Consider the following 17,375-nt stretch of genomic DNA (forward strand, 5'->3'; position numbering starts at 1 on the left):
ATGGATTAAAAAGAGTTCAAAACAACTTTATTTAAGGAACTGCCTTATCTGCCTAGCATTTGCTGCAATGCAATGTCTAAATGTTCCAAGAGATCCAGTTAATTAAGTGGGGAGGCTCTTTTTCTGAATGTCATACCTTCTGCATCAAAGGACAATGAATAATCTGCTCTTGAGCCAGGGCCCCTTGAGCAGCCTCCGGCCAGGTCATCCAACTGACTGCCAACCCACTGCCTAGATTTGGGTGAGTGGATCTGGTCATGGATGAAACCCAAGGAAGGTCCTAGAGGGTCAGGGTCAATGGTGGTGGTGCCAGCACTTTACAAACATGAGCTCTGGCCGAGATATAAGGGAAGTAATAACTTAAGCATCTCTTTTCAGTCTTGAAAATATCAATTCATGGGACACCTGGTTGGCTCAGTTAGTTAAGCATCTGCCTTTGGCTCGGGTCATGATCACAAGGTTCTTGGATCGAGCCCCTCACTGGGCTCCCTGCACAGTGGGGAGTCTGCTTCTCCCTCTGCTTCTCCCCCTGGCTCGTGCACACTCTCTCTGTCTTTCTCTGTCAAATAAATAAATAAAATCTTAAAAAAAAAAAAGAAAAGAAAATATTAATTCATGAAAAAACAAAACAAAGATGAAAAGTAAAGCCTAAGAGAAAGAATCCGTTGACTCCAAGGAACTACAACTGACTTATCGATGAAGATCATAGAGTCCTCATCTGGGAAGGGTTGCAGAAATGGTCTCCATTCTGTGCTGTTCCTTACATTAAGAGGTGGTCTCTATTTCTCTACTTGCTGATTCTGGAATAACCTTTTGAGTTGGCCGACAGTTGTGGGGGAAGTGACATTGTCCAAGTTCTGAAGCTGGGCAGAACTTGACCTAAGAGTCTTTGACGCTCCCAATCTCCCTCACAGAAATGAACTGCCATGTGAATAAGCCAGAACTAGTCTGTTGAAGGATGACTGACCCCAGGTCCCGCACCCCACCACTCCCTTCCTCTTCTGCTCTGGCTGATCACCAGCCACCATCAGAAGCAACTAGCTGACCAGCAGCTGACCACAGACTCATGAGTGAGCTCAGCTGACATCAGCAGAAGAACTACCCATGCAAGCCAAGTCCAAATTGTCGGTCCACAGAAATGTGGGCTAAATAAATGGTTGTATGTTTTGAGTCACTAATTTGTTATGCAGCAAAAAGTCATACACTATATTCCAAAACTTTCTGAACGAGAAAAGATAATCATATGTCCAAATGGCATTCAACTCCTTAGAGACAGGAAACCAGACCAATAATTTCCCAAATATTCTACAAAGTAGGGCAAGTGAAATCATGATGAAAACTCCAAGTCCTAAAGACCAATTCATTTGGTCAATTTCATCCTTTACCACTGGGTGAGGGAAGCGGGTATAATATTTAGAGAACTTAAAGTAATTTTATGACTGCGCTTACCAGTGCAACAGAAAATAGAATGATAAAATCGTCACCCCAATAACTTTCACTTCCACTCCCTTGCCGTTCTCAGAAGTCTACTTGTCCACATTGCAGGGTTCTACTTTTTATAATTCCCATTACTTTGTGTCCCCACTGTAGTCCTCTAACAAAACAACAGAATAGCAGCAACTTCCGCTGACAGAGACCCTTCACTGGGTGCTTTATACACATTATACTGTGAATTTTCACAACCACCCCATTAGGTGAATTCAATTAGACCCATTTTATAGAGCAGTAAACCGAGGCTCAGAGACGTTAAGTAACTTGCCACAGTCACATGGTCTGAATGTGCTGGAGACAGAATTTAAACCGCCATCTGTGTGATTTCATAACTCACGAATTTTCCATTATGTAACACAGCCTCCACGGAATAGTAAGTGCTGAGCTCATAACATAAACTTCTCATGAGAGCGCAGGCTCAAAATACAGTGACTATAAATAAATGCAAAAATAAATAAATATACACACACATAGGGTGGAGAGCGAAAAAGATGCAGCTGTGCCAACTGCAAGTCTGCCTAAAAAGTTGGAACTTTATTGACGTTGGCCAGAGCCTTTCCGAGACTTAGAGAAAGAGAGAGAAAGCAGCAAAAATAGAAGATGGTTAGGATTAGCTTGTTATCGAATTATCTGATCAAAGACATCATTGAACCAATGGTCTCTGAACCCAAAGCACACACTTGCGACGGCATCAGGAGGGCAATTACCTGAAATTCACAGAAAAGCACCCGGCTAATGGCGCATGTTCCTGAACAGTTTCCCACAACACAACCACTACTAAAGTCAAACATGGGTTTTATTTAAACGAACAAATAAATATAATCTCAAGTAAACTATTATTTGACTTTTATTTAAGAAAGAAATGTAGCCTTAAAAAGTACACCTACTGTTTTTGTAAGAAACTTACATGTTCAAATGAAATCTTTATGCTCTTCATGAAATTCATTTCCTTCTTCCAAATTATTTATAAACCAGAGGAGAGAGATGAGAATTTTAAAATTTCAACTGCCCTTAATCGTTTCGATTTAAATTAATTCCTCCAGTGTTCCTGAGATCGGGCCAGCATATAATTAGGCAGCAGTTTGGGGAAAAGTGTGTTCAGTCCCCTGAATCAAAACTGGGGAAAGAACACCACCATTTTTTGCCAAAGCAAAGCACGGTCTGATATTCTCTGGTAGGGTCAGCTGTCACTCCCTCCACCCAAGGGCCCGGGAGCCCGGGTGGTCTCTCGGCCTTTGCCTACTTCGCCCTCTCTGGAGGAGGTCCTTCCTTCCTACCTTTGCTGTAACGGGACATTCAGATGCTTCTGTGGACCCAGCTGCTAGGCCTCACCTCTGGCTCTGGTATTCTAGAGTCACTCCTCTGTCACGCCACCCCTCCACCCCATTTCTACACTGGGGTCCCGCCTTTCTCTGGGGTGAGCTGGTCCCTGGAGCACTGACGCTCTTCCTTATCTTGCCCGGGGCACACCTCACGAGCCTCTGGATTGCCACCTTGACTGCAGTCTCTACGCTCTGTCCCTGGAAATTTCTCAAGCTCATCCTTCATCCCCCCACTGCCTACCGGCTAACACACCATCCAGGCCTCTGTTGCTTGATCTTAGGATGACATCCTCCTCGGGCTCCCACTGCCAGCCACCCATCCCCCAAGGCCAGACTCCCTCACTTTTCTGGGTGCTTTCGTCCAGACTCAGACGGCTTCTCCATGCCTCCGTGAACCTGTCTCCATCCCTCCTTCCTCCTCCCCATTATCCCCACTCACCGCCAAGCCCTTGCCCTGCTTCCCCATGTGCCATCCCACCGAAAATCCGGGCCGGGCCAAAGTCAGGAGACTCTTGCTCCCCAAGGGGGAAGAAGCAGAATGTTCACATTGAAAAAGGATGTTGGAGGTTTTTAAATTTAAACCCGTCTCAATGCAGGGACACTGCATACAGCACTTCTAAAGATAAAGACCACATAGACCAACACTTAGCAGCTTGAATCACTTCGCTTATGCAGAACTAAAAGCTGCCTCCTTCATCACTTTCGCTGGATGGTTGTGGTTTGAACTTTGGAACTTATTTGAAGACTGTCAGTAGGGACTCTGAGTTTTTACTCTCAGATCTTGTCACTCACTTGAACAGCTGGCTCCCGGCTCTCCGTTGTGGGCCCTCCACCCTCCATCTTCTCCAGCGTCATGCCCCCTCTTCCCCTGGCTCAGTCTGCTCTGGGCACATCAGCCCTCCGCAGGGCTCCCCCAGGCCCAGCACACACCTTCAGGAACTACCTTCCCCACCCTCCCTGGGTTGAGTGCTGTCTTCGGGCTCAAATGCCACAGTATGAGAGAAGCCTTCCCTGACTACCCCAGGTAAATGAGCCACCCCACCTGTTCTGTTCCCCATAACACTATCACCGCCTGAGAAATTCCAGATGTGTTTGCTTTCTACCTCCCTCGCTAGCATGACAGCTCCAGGAAGGCTGGACCCTTGTCTGCTTGATTCCCTGCTGCATCCCCAGAGTCCAGAATACAGTAGCTGGCACCAAGTAAGTGCTCCATAAATATTTATTCAATAAATACATTCCCACCCCTTCCATGCTCACCATGCCCATCGCTCACACGCTTGCTTGCTCTTACACTGGAATAATCCCAGGGTAATTTTGAACATGGATTCTGACAGATAAGTAGTCCCTTCCTGCTTTGAGTCCCTTGGGTCTTCAGCCCTCCATCTCCCCTTCCTCCCCTCCCTCCTTCACATCAGCCCCCTCTTTTCCTCCCCTTCCCACTCCAGAACCTTCTACCCCAACAAAAGCCTGGATAAGCACATGGCTTATGTCATCTTCTAATTTGCTGATAAGAAAGACTGGAACAGAGACAACCAAAGACTCCTCTCTTCTTTGGTTTTAAGCCAGAATCTACATTCTCTTGAATGCCTCTTAGCAAACCTATTCTACCGCTAGGCCAGCACCACTCTCTTTCTATTCACAAAGGATCTATTCCATAGTCAGCTGTAGATGCTTTCCAGAAATTAATGTCAAACTTGGCTTTTCAAAAATTTATATTGTACTCACTTCTCTCTAGTTTTCTTGTAATGCATGCTTCATTTTGGTAATCCTTATACTGTTTGTTTAAAGATTTTATTTATTTATTTATTTGAGAGCGAGAGGAGCAGAGGGAGAGGGATAAGCAGACTCCACAAGGAGCCCAGAGCCCGACGTGGGGCTCCATCTCACAACCCTGAGATCATGACCTGAGCCAAAACCAAGAGTCAAACGCTCAACAGACGGAGCCACCCAGGCGCCTCCTTAAACTGGTTTTTAACAGTCCATGAAACTTTTATATTTGTCCTCCAATAGGCACCAATCCTTCTATCTTCTAGATACATTCTTTTGCTTTATTGTTCATGGTTTTTCATAGGTTGGATTTAAATAATCTTCTACCTTCATCAACTAAAATTTTTTTAAAGATTTTATTTATTTATTTATTTGACAGAGAGAGAGAGACCGTCAGTGAGAGAGGGAACACAGCAGGGGGAGTGGGAGAGGAAGAAGCAGGCTCCCAGCGGAGGAGCCTGATGTGGGGCTTGATCCCTTAATGCCGGGATCACGCCCTGAGCCGAAGGCAGACACTTAACGACTGCGCCACCCAGGCGCCCCCATCAACTAAATTTATAGTAGACTCCTTGGTCATAGAGCTTATCTAATTTTTTTCTTTTTTTTTTTTAAGATTTTATTTATTTATTTGACAGAGATAGAGACAGACAGCGAGAGAGGGAACACAAGCAAGGGGAGTGGGAGAGGAAGAAGCAGGCTCCCAGCAGAGGAGCCTGATGTGGGGCTCGATCCCAGAACGCTGGGATCACGCCCTGAGCCGAAGGCAGACACTTAACGACTGAGCCACCCAGGCGCCCCAGAGCTTATCTAATTTTTATCCCTGGATCCTTTGAAATTCTCCTCCCTAAATTTCTGATCCAGGAATAATTATGTTCAGGTGTTACTAGGTTTGTTTTGATAACCTTAAAATACAAATGGTCATTCCCCTCTTAGTTTTCGTAGGTTTTTTTTTTAAGCCTATTTCGCTGTGTGTGGCATATCTGTTGAAGAAAGAAAGAAAAAATAAATATGAAGGAATAATGGCAACATCTAAATAAGAATTTGCCACAAACTACTTTCAGCAGAAACAGATCCCTAGAAAGTCTAAACGTCCTCTTATCCCCTTTAAATTTACCATGTTAAAGAAACCCTCACTTAAATCTACTGGCAAGTCTGTCTACCCAGGCTCCCAAAGCACTTGTCACAACCAAATCCATCATGTTTGTCGACAGGGGAATGTTTTCCTCGGGTGTTTATTCTTCTCACCACTCCGCGCAAACACTGGAGCACCTGGGGCTACGGACTCGACAAATACAAGAATTCTAAGCCATCGAGAAAAACCAGTTCATTGCAGTAAAGGGGAGGAGGGGAACAGCCGTGATATGCAAAGTAGTCGGACACTGAATTATCTGCAAAACCTGCTTCCAAATTCTTCCAAGGCCACCCTTTCTGATTACAAAGATTCACAAATCAGTAGTGAGTAAAATCCAGTTCCACCAAAGAGATTATCTACTAGGGGAAAAGAGATCGATAGGGAAATGGCCTTTGTGAAGACACTGGAAACGCGATGGTCTCCAAAATCAGAGGCAGGTCAGGGAACACTGCAGTGCACAGCGCCCCACAACAGCTCAGACCGTTGCTGACTCCACCAAGCACACCCTCTTCAGATAACTCAGTTTCCCTATAAAAAGGAGCTTTGAGGGAGGCCTGGGTGGCTCAGTCAATTAAGCATCTGCCTTCACCTTTGGTCATGATCCCAGGGCCCTGGGATCGAGCTCTGCATCGGGCTCCCTGCTCAGTGGGGAGCTGCTTCTCCCTCTCCCTCTCCCTCTGACCCTCTCCCCTGCTGTGCTCTCACTTGCTCTCTCTGTCGCTCTCAAATGAATAAATAAATCTTAAAAAAAAGAAAAGAAAAGAAAAACTCTGTTCTCTTCCCTCTCTCCCAACACGCATCATATACACACAGAGCACAGAAATACATTTATATTCATTACAGGAGAACAAAAGCCATGAAAGACAGAAAAATGAAGTGAAGTAACCAGGATGACCTCTGAAGTCTCACTCCACCTAACCCTGTCCAATTCTGCAGCTGAGGTTGAGCAAAACAAAATGTTGTTATTTATGCCAAAATCAGCAATTGGAAGGTAAGTCCACTGAATCTAGTCACCTAGCCTAGGGCAGAAATTCTGCACTTAGTCCCTTCAGGTCCCTGTAACAAAATACAGCCGACTGGAGGGCTTACAAATGACAGAAATTTATTTTCCAGAGCCTGAGAAGTCCAAGATCAAGGTGCCAGCAGATTCAGGAAATGGTGAGAGCCCCGTTCCTCATGGACTGCAACTTCTCACTGCATCCTTATATGCCAGAAGAGACCAGGGATCTCTCTGGAGTCTCTTTTATATGGGCGCTGTATCTTTTTTTTTTTTTTAAGATTAATTTATCCATTTTAGAGAGAGCACGAAGCAGAAGGGGCAGAGGGAGAGGGAGAGAGAATCTCATGCAGACTCCACACAAAGCACATAGCTGGATGCCTGGTTGACCTCATGACCCTGAGCTCATGACCCAAGCAGAAACCAAGAGTCAGCCACTCAACTGACTGCGCCACCCAGGAGCCCCTACACAGGTGCTAAATCTTATTCACTTCCAGAATGTTCTACCTCCAAATACCATTACATTGGGGGTTAGGATTTTCACGTATGAATTTTTGGAAGACATAAATATTCAGTCCACTGCAAACATGTATCAGAATCACCTGGAGGGTCTATTAAGACCCAGATGCCTGGGGCTCACCCCTGAGTTTCTAATTCAGTAGATCTGGGGTGAGGCCAAGAAATATGTATTTCTAACCAGTTGTCAGATCCTGTTGCTGTCCACGGAGCAGATGTTGAGAACCACTGGTCTCCAGGGAAGGCACATGACATTCACTGATGGGATTAGGGACTTTGGGAGCTGAGGTTCGGAGGGGTACCAGCCAACCAAGTCAAAGGAGCCAAAGAGGACACAGACCAGAGAAAAGGAGAGACATGAAATTCTTCCAGAAAGTGAAAACATAGGGCTAGTTGCATCTTCTTAAGTTATATCCTAATGTATATTAGCTTATAATTTGTAAAATATGTTATTTTCATCATATATCTTGTTTAAATACTTAAAAAAAATCATGTCCTAATAAGCTTAGGTTGTAATTTGATGCTCTTTCAGAAAGCAGGTAAAAACAAAAGCAAATTTAGTCAACAAAGAAAACTGGAAATTCACTGATGCTCAGCTCTCAGGAGAAAGGAGGGGCTGTGTCCTTGGTGTTGAATGTGAATATTTAAGAGGTGTATGTTGATTCTAATCCTGGCTCAGATAGAGAAGAGAAAGCTTGGAACAAGCTAATCTTTCGGAGAGAAGAGGGAGAACGTATCACTTCTAACTACAGAAAGTTCAATGTGGAGATTTCACAAAGAATCAGCAGTAACGTATTGTGCCTCAGGTTCATGCCTCTAGAGTAAAAAATAATACAAATTAGCAAATCATAAAAAGAAAATTGGAGGCAAAAAAAAGAAAATTGTAATCTGAGAGTTAATTAGAGCTCCCCTGAAAAAGCTTTTCATTGACAAGCTGCAAGGACTGTGGTTCAGGATCATTTTCCTTCTTCCAGAGGCTACATGTGAACAGCACCCTCCTTGAGGTGACACCTCTCCTTACATACAGACTCTCAAGAGTCTGGGAATGGGAGCCTGGAAAGAGGTTGCCATGGACTGAATATCTGTATCCCCCTAAAATTCCTATGTGGAAGCCCTAACCCCCAATGTGATGGCATCTGGAGGCGGGGCCTTTGGGAAGTGATTAGGTTAAGATGAGGTCATGAGGGTGTGGTCCTCCTGATGAGATTAATGCCCTGATAAGAAGAGACCAGAGAGTTCCTCCCTGGTGCTTGCTTTGCATACACTCTCTCTCTCTTCCTCCCCCTTGATCTCACTCTCTCTTTCCCTCCCTTTCTCTCTCCCTCCCTCTGTGTTGATCTCCCTCTCTCTTTTCCTCCCTCCCTCCCTCTCTCTCTCCCTCCTTCTTTCTCACCTTCTCTCTCCTTCTTTCTCTCTCTTCCTCCATCTCCCTCTCCCCCCCTTTTGTCTCCCCACCCTCCCCATCTCCCCCTATTCAACTGGGAGAAATGAGTTTCTTTTTTTTTTTTTTTTAAGATTTTATTTATTTATTTGACAGAGAGAGACAGCCAGCGAGAGAGGGAACACAAGCAGGGGGAGTGGGAGAGGAAGAAGCAGGCTCATAGCGGAGGAGCCTGATGTGGGGCTCGATCCCGCAACGCCAGGATCACGCCCTGAGCCGAAGGCAGACGCCCAACCGCCGTGCCACCCAGGCGCCCCGGGAGAAATGAGTTTCTGTTGTTTAAGTCATCCAGTCTATGTATTTTGTTATGGCAACTCAAGCTAAGTCAGAAGGGGAGTGAATGTAGGTCAGCCCAGCAGTTTGGGTGAACTCATAATCAAGGTATCATCACCTACCTAGTGACAATTTCAGGCCAAGTACCCAGGAAAGAAGAGCCTTTTTAATATAATATCATCACACCAATAGCAGATCTAAGACAGAATAAATGCCAGACTTGGTTTGAGCTCCAGCTCCCCTGCCTGAGTGGCTCCACTCCCTACCCTGGTTCCTCCCTAATGCTAATCTCAAACAAGAAATGCTCTCCACTTGGCTCAGCAGCAAGTCACCCTTGCTATTCACTTGAACCTGATGGGATAGTTTGGTGCTGGCACTTGGATTCTCTTCCAGATCCCAAAGGCCATGGCTTCTAACTAGAGTTTGGCTTCTGATCACTGTTACCTGCCTACAAGTTCCCAGTAAGAGGAACTTGAACTCCATTCCAAAGGACCTTCTTCCACTGAAATATCAGCCACACACTGGCCACCTGCACGAACTTACAGCCATCACCTACCTGCAATTCCCTTCGCTGGAGTATTCCATCCATCTGTTGCAACACCATGTAAATACCTCATGGCTACTGTTGACTGACCACCAAGTGTGTTGAAATGAAGGATTTTTGCTTTAACATGCATTATGCCTAATCCTCAACACAACACCACAAGGCAGATATTACTCTTCCCATTTGTAGGTGAAGAACATGAGACTTAAAAAATTAAATAATTCAACTATACCCAAATAAAGATAAATAAATACATAAAACAGAAACCAAACAAACCAAAGTTAAATAATCTTACCAAAATCATACAGCCAGCCAGTTAAGCCTTGCTATTTTAACCTGCCTGCTTGACCTCAAAGTCCTCGTCTTCCTACTACATTTCCACCCCATCTTGGTACACCCCATCCTTTCCCTGTCCTCCATAGCTGATGCTTCCCTGTACCGGAGCTGGCCACCCTTATATCCATCCTCTTAGCCTCATGCAGTGCCATCCCAGCCTCCTCCAATAAGGTCCACAGCTAGGTCTGCCCCTGCCCCATCCCTGTACACCCCCTTAATCTCATCACCTGATCTCTGTCCCAGCCTATAAGTATATCCAGTTTGGCAGCTCCCACCCGCCACATCATCAGTTTCCAAGATGAAGCACAAAGTCATCAGGATGCACGAGAACAAGTCTTGTATCTATCATACGGGATGGGGAAAAGGGAGGGAGAAAGGAGAGGAAGGGAAAAGAGAAAGGAAGGAGAAGAGAGAATTAAAAAAAATAGCACTGAAGAGAGAGAAGGAAGAAAGAAGAAAGCCGACTACATGCTGCCCAGTAAAACAACACATGTCAAATAAGGACATTTGTGAGGCTGCTTAGTCAGGAGGGACAGGAAAGTCTGGACCTGCAGCACAATCCCTGGTCTTCCCAGTTCAGCCAAAGCAAACTGTTCCTAGTCTGAGAAGAGAATGTGCCTGATATCAGGAATTACAAATCGTAAAAGCAATGCTTGATCTTTCATCAGACCCTGGATAGGAAAAGAATCCAGCTATAAAAGACATTGGGGGGAAAACCGGGGCAATTGGAACATGGACACATTAGAAACCAGCAGGGCACCGACATTGAATTGTTTTGAGTGATAGGAAGTTGTTCGGGAGCATGTCTTTGTTCTTCAAACACCTGCTAATAAAGTACTCAGAGACGAAATGTCATAACGTCTCAACTAACTTTTAAAGGGTGAGCAACAAAACAACACACACACACATACACACACACACATACACACAGATAAGCTAATATGGTAAAATGTTAATAACTGGTGAATTTAGTTGGAGGATATATGTCTTCACTGCACTATTTTTACACCCTTTTGCAGGTCTAAAATTTTTCAAAATAAAAAGTTTAGGGGAAAAAAAGTATAAATTAGCCCCAACCTAAGAAACGAAACTTCCATTAGCCTCAGGACATGTGCATTGATCCAATAAGTTCCTCAGGTACTGTTACGTGGGGATTGAGGGCACATGGATCTCTGGATTCAGGCTGCCTGTGTGGACGCACCATTTACCATGGATAAGCAGAGCAAGTTCCTTAACCTCCTCAAACCTGAGTCTCCTCACCTGTAAAATGAGACCAAAAATAATCTCTAACTCAAGGGGTTAAAGAGTTAAATGAGATCATTCATGATAATTACAAAAGATAATTCATCATCATCATAATAATATGAGAAAGGACAAAATAACACTATCCCCACTTAAACTGCCCAAACAGAATCCCAAAGGATAGACAATTTGTTGTAGAATTTTTTTTCTCTCTTCCTCCTATGTAAAACACAGAGAAGCAATTTCGGAAAGATGGCATGTGCCAAAAACCGCAGATATTGGAGTGGATCCACAGATCACGTCTGTGATGGGAGAACAGGGTGACAGCTCCCTACCAAAGAAAGCTTTCTATAAACGCTGTGTTTAACTTTACGTTCGGGGTAAAGCACTTGCAGTGAAGAAACAGCAACTGTAAGAAAGAAAAATGAGCCTCCTTCTGTAAGCAGGGCCGTTACGGAGCAGGGGCAGGGGCTAGGTGGGAAGCCCAAAGTCAGAACAGATTCCTTCTTCTGCAAGAAAAGCTCAGGCCGGGGACCTGGAGGGCTGGCTTCTCCCCTCCCCACAGTAACTGCCCTTGATGACTGAGAGTGCGGGCCCAGACAGAGCGCATTCCTTGGGGCTGGAGAGTGGGCGCAGGGCCAGCAGCCGTTAAACACCACTTTTGTATCCTCCAGCAAGAATGTCTGGAACCAACAGCATGTGCCTTGTTCTAAGAACAGATTTCTCCTCGAGCTGTTTCTCCAGCGTACAGAACTGTTATACGGCGGATATCCACCTCTACGCCGCGCTTACTTTAGAACTGTGTGCCTCAGTGGAAGATACTTCAGAAATCTCTGTATTTCGTAAAAGCCTAGAATAGGACACGCTTCCAACATCGGTAGGAACGGAGTCCCCGAATTCGGTCAGCTGGAATACTGAAACACACAAATTTAATAGAAAACAATGAAGTCTACATAGAGGCCCACAGTTGCCCGTGCATTCCCAGAATTTGAGTTGTATATAAAAAAAGGGTTTTAGAAGACATTTAGGTTGTTACACGAGACACGAAGGGGAACTGCAGACCCTGTGGAACCCGAAACCGCTCTCTCTGGGGCAATGCTCTGACATGTGGGAGCACAAAGAACAGAAAGCCTTACGCATTCAGAATACTCAGGGTCTCCCTCCCCATCGCAAACCACCTGACCCTACGTTCTTCTGACCTTAATCATGGACTTCTCTGGATAGTCGCAAAAACCCATGGAATGTTTATAACGTGTATTCTGGCTCTTCCCACCTTTCTAATATTATTAATTAAAAATTAAGCAAACCTCTTTAAAAGAGAAAAAAAGGGAGGGAGGAAACACCAAAATTCTAATATTTGACTATTAGCTAAGAAATACAAAACATAAAAAAAAAAGAAATACAAAACATACACGCAATGAATACTACATAGGCATTACAAAGTGATAAGTAAGAAATAAAGAGAACAGACGGGTGGTCACCAGAAGAGACGGGGGTGGGGAGATGGGTGAAATATGTGAAGGGGATTAAGATTACATTTATGGTGATGAGCACTGAGTAATGGATAGAACTGCTGAATTGCTATATTGTACACCTGAAACTAATATGACACTGTATGTTAATCATACTGGAATTTTTTAAAAAAAGTAATAGGTAAATATTAAAATAAGAAAAATGTCTATCACTGGATGTAAGAGAATATGACACAAAAGTTATATGAAGAATATTAATTATAGCTATATAAAAGAAATAGTCATAGAAAAATGTCTGAACGCTAATGCAACAAAAAATTTACAGCTGTTTTAGGGAAATGTAATGAGTTTTTGAGAGATGTCTTTTTTTTCCATAACTGTAACAGGGTAATATTCTTTCTGTAATAATAATAATAGTTATTCTTGATTTTAAAAAAGGAAAATAATGAATATGGGCAGATGTGAACCTTGATTATGAACCTATAGTTACCTAGGGGAATTAAACACCGTAACATTTAATACATTCAATAAATACATTGTGCGTCAATCAACACACGAAGGATTTTTACACTAGCAAGTTCCCACATTCACACCATGGCAACAAAGTTCTCCTATTGGTTTGGGGAGTGTCCCCAATTGCCAACACAGGATAGAAGCTTCGAGTCTCCGCAAAAATATTTATGTATGAGAATACACGACCACACACACACACACCAGAAAGTTAAAGAAATAACCTATATGAAAGACTAAAATGATCTGAAATTCCTCAGCTTTACAGCGGACTTAGTCACAGGGAGCCCTATTCCCATTTTTTGCCTTGTGTAGAAGAGTTGACTCTTCATGGGTAGAGATCCTGGGTGTTCTCTGAATCCACAAGCTCACAGTGAGTGTGTGCTCAAAGTTGATAAGCTTTTACTAAATCAGCTTAGTACTACAACAAGGAACACACAACACGGTTTCCTAGCCAGTGACCCACAGGTGCCCATTCTCTTTCAACACAGTGGAGATCCACGTGTCCCTTGGAAACCAGAAGAACGCACACCTAGGGCAAGTTAGTCTACTCTGTTCCTCAGAGGGAGTAAGCAGCCAAAGGTAATAGAAGATGCTTATGACCAAGAAAGTAGGAGCATAGGGCCATGGGCACCAGATACATTATTATGCTCAGACACTCAGTATGGTGTATCTGGAACCCCATCAGAGACAGGTTATTTTTCATAATGCCAAGCAGGTGAAAAGGGAGAATGGCAAGAGGGGTCTCAGTCAGCTGTGGCTTTATAATTCAGTCTCAAAATCCTCCCCTTAGAAGCCCACTTTCATTGTTTAATGATCCATACAGAGCTTTTAATTAATGACTCTCCTATCCATAGTCACAGTTTAGTTCTCCAGTAGTTAATTATGCAAGTTTTCACAAGATGACTGGCAATCTAAAAACATTTGATGAGTTGGCATTGTATGTTCTGAAGAGCATTTCCAGACCAATGATTGCTCATCATTGACTCTGCAGCAGCAAAGCTAGAATCAGCTAGGAATGAGGAATGATAGAGGAAGGAACTGATGAGAGGCAGAAATATCCATATTATAAAATTAGAAATAAAAGTGAAGAAATAGAAATAATTAGAAAGAAAAGTAAAATGCCAAGAATCTGCCTTAAAAAAAAAATCCTCTTTCGTTAAAAAAAAAGAAAAAGTGAATAAAAAGACCTGTCCTATCTCCCTCACTGGGTTCATCCACTGGACAAATATTTCTGCATGCTGGGTGCTCGGGTATAATGGTGATGAGAAGCAAACAGATCCTTGCTCTACTGGAACTTACAGTAATGGGTAAGAAGATGACCATCAATCAAAATAATGAACAGAAAATACAAAAATGTTATAATCCCTCTGAAATAAAGGCAACCAGATCTCCAAGAGCAGGGAGAGTTTCCATAAGGCTCAAGCTCAATTCAACAGATAAGCAGCAGTTAACTGGGCAAAGGGAGAGGCGAAGAGTGTTCCGGACAGAGGGAATAGTGTGTGTAAAGGCACTGTGGCAGGAAGAAATAGATTTTAAACACTTAAAAAAGGGAATGGAATTCTTAGGGCTGGAGCACAGATTGCCAGGGAAAAGCTGTACAGAGGTCAAGCCACAAGGGAGATGTAGGCCTTCTTAGGATTTTTTTTTAAATCATAACAACAATATAAAGCCATCGAAGGGCTTAAGGAATGACAGTGACCCAAGCAGATTTGCATTTTGAAAACATTTCTCCTAGACCTGGAGATAATGGGAAGGAGAAGACAAAATAGATGCAAGAGGAATGGCTGATAGGTTATGCAGTAGGTCCTGGTAAAAGATGGGGGTAGCTTTGTCCTAATGAGGCCAAGGAGATGGGAAGAAGTGGACGAAGTCAAGACATTTAGGAGGGAAGGTCCACAAGAGACTGAGTGACAGACCGAATATGAGGGTTTAGGGAAGGGTTGTCAAGGATGTGATGAGTGCCTGCACCCATCACTGAGATAGGGAACAGGTTTTACGTAGAGCCTGGGGGAGAGAAGCATCACAAGTTCAGTGTTCGACATACTTCACTGAGAAATCTTTGAGATAGCCCAGTGGACAAGCAAGCTGGCAACTGGACAATCAGGTCTTAGAGAGAGATCCAGGCTCGAGATGTAAATTATAGGCCTATCATAATGTAGATGGTAATTGAGGCAAAAGAAGTTGTTCGAGGAAAGATTACAGAGTGGGAAGTCACATTTAGGCATCACGCCCTGAGATACTCAAACCCTTTTAGAAGATTGTCTGACTCCAAGGAGATAACGTAGAATATACACTGCGAAGCATTATAAAAAGTAGTTGCTATAAAAGCTGAAAGGGCTGGGAGACTAATATTTCTCTGTATTTTATAGGTGTAGAAACCGAAAGAGAAGTTACAGATCAGGCTCGACAAGGCCATTAGCTGTGTAGACAGACTGGGCAGGAGTTTAATCCATATCAAAGCTTCAAAAAGTCCAGGAGAACAGACTGTCTGAGTTCTCTGGGAGCCCCAGAGGCTCTGGGAAGGGGGCTGAGAGTGACTCATAATCGGCAGGGTATTTCTTTTAGGGAACCCACAAACAAGTCCCATATTTTGGCCTCTGCAACACGCTGGCTACAGCTCCCAGGGGGCTGGCTGACACACTGTAACCTCACATGTGCAGGACTCTTGCCCCAGCTCCCTCCCTTAAAGGGTCTTTGTTGTTTGTTCCCCAACGCCACAGGCAGGACAGAAGGGCCTTTGCTTCTGTTACTCTGTAAAAGCAGCATGAAGTTTGGGGAGCAGGGAAGTGAGAAAAAGACTTCATTCTGCACATTTCAGGGAGGACCAGGCCCCATGACTCAGTGGGAAATAAAACCCCGGGCAGCACACGGCACACTCTCCGTGAGGCACTGTTCTCTTCCCATTGCCTCAACGTCCAATTGTAAAATAGCAGGAAAAGAGAGAGGCAGTCAAGCCTTGCACAAAACAGCTTTTATTTTCCTCTTAGGAAAGCTGTTTTAAACTATATTCATTTGCTAGAATTAAAAGTGATTTCACCCTCCAAACAGGGACCTTAGAATCACTCTGCCCAGCTGCACAAATCAAACGCAATTCAGCTCAGGCCATTGAGAAAGACACAGAGTGGGAGGCTGGACCAGATGACCCTCAGTGGCTTCTCAGCTCCAAGATGATTCGGCTCCCACACGGAAGAACCAGATGTTCCTACAAAAGAATCAGCATCTTTCAAAAACATCTATTTTTTTTTCTCTGCTAATATGTGAGTTAATGGCACTCAGAATTTCAATTAATCAAGGGTTCAACATGGATATTTTATCAAACAGGAGTTTGCTCTCACCTACTTTCTTTCTGGGGCTTTCTTGGGGTCCCTTTCCTAAAAATACAATGGCCACCCAGCCACCAGGCCTGTGCTCAGACCTGGTGACCCGACACTCTTTTGCACAGAACAGATGTGGTCTCTCTCCACGCATCTCAAACATCAGGCCTTGAGTGGCATCGACCCCAAATTAATCATCTGGAGAAGTGTGGGAGGCTGTTTTGTTTTTTTCCTTCAACATTTTAATTTAAAAAATATCAATCAGAGCAAAGTTGAAAAAATTCTATAATGAACACTATATGCCTACGTCCTAGATTTCTACCATTAACATTTTATTGTTCTTGCCTTATCACTAATCTGTCTGCCAATCTATTCATCCATCACCCCATTTTATTTGTTATGTGTTACATAATAAACTGCAGACCTCAGTATAAATACAAATCTGATCTGGGAACTATTTTAAAAATGCCAATGCCCTATCTTCGAAATATTTGACTCAGTTAGTCTTGAAGTGGGGCTCAGGCATCAGTATTTTTTAAAAAATCTCTTCAGGTAATTCAAATATGTAGGCAAAGGGATAGGCAAGAATGTATCTGCTTCCCATGAGCCCTGACCAGTGCGAGTGGGACAAGCCAGAGGGTGGAGACAAAAGAATTTCACAGGCTATGCAGCTTGCAGTGCTTGGCCTTCCTCTATGCACACACCAACACACACAACAAACACAAAGGGCAAAAGATGTGGAGGTAGGGGTTGGAAAGATTTGCTTTTATTCTCTTAGAACCAAGGCCATAGCAGGGAGTGGGGGAGTGGGGGGGGGAGAATTTGGGTCTAAAGACACTCCCTGAACTTGCTTACACACTGGGACATCACCCCTGACCAGCTACCTCCCTCCATCCTTGCCAGTTTCCTTCTCCTCCTTACACTGCGTCCTATCTACAGCAGAAGGCTGCAGGGAGAGGGGCTGCAGGTCTTCTCAAAATCTAGCAAAAAGAAGACGAGGATTAGCAATAAACCC

General features: G+C 43.9%; 1 protein-coding gene across 3 annotated transcripts in view; it reads right to left on the bottom strand.

Annotated features, from left to right (window-relative positions):
- CREB3L2 (cAMP responsive element binding protein 3 like 2) overlaps window positions 1-17,375 on the bottom strand; it is a 107,810-nt gene that overhangs the window by 69,376 nt on the left and 21,059 nt on the right. The window contains exon 1 of one of the 3 annotated variants that reach the window (XM_044388603.3): window positions 11,854-11,974. The exons of 1 other annotated variant lie outside the window; for it this stretch is intronic. The gene's annotated coding sequence lies outside the window, so the exon portion shown is untranslated. Of the gene's footprint in view, window positions 1-11,853; window positions 11,976-17,375 lie in introns of those variants that run through there. One more of the 3 variants, XM_057304333.1, reaches the window with a different exon arrangement.

Source organism: Ursus arctos, unplaced genomic scaffold (assembly GCF_023065955.2).
Source record: "Ursus arctos isolate Adak ecotype North America unplaced genomic scaffold, UrsArc2.0 scaffold_3, whole genome shotgun sequence".
NCBI lineage: Eukaryota > Metazoa > Chordata > Mammalia > Carnivora > Ursidae > Ursus > Ursus arctos.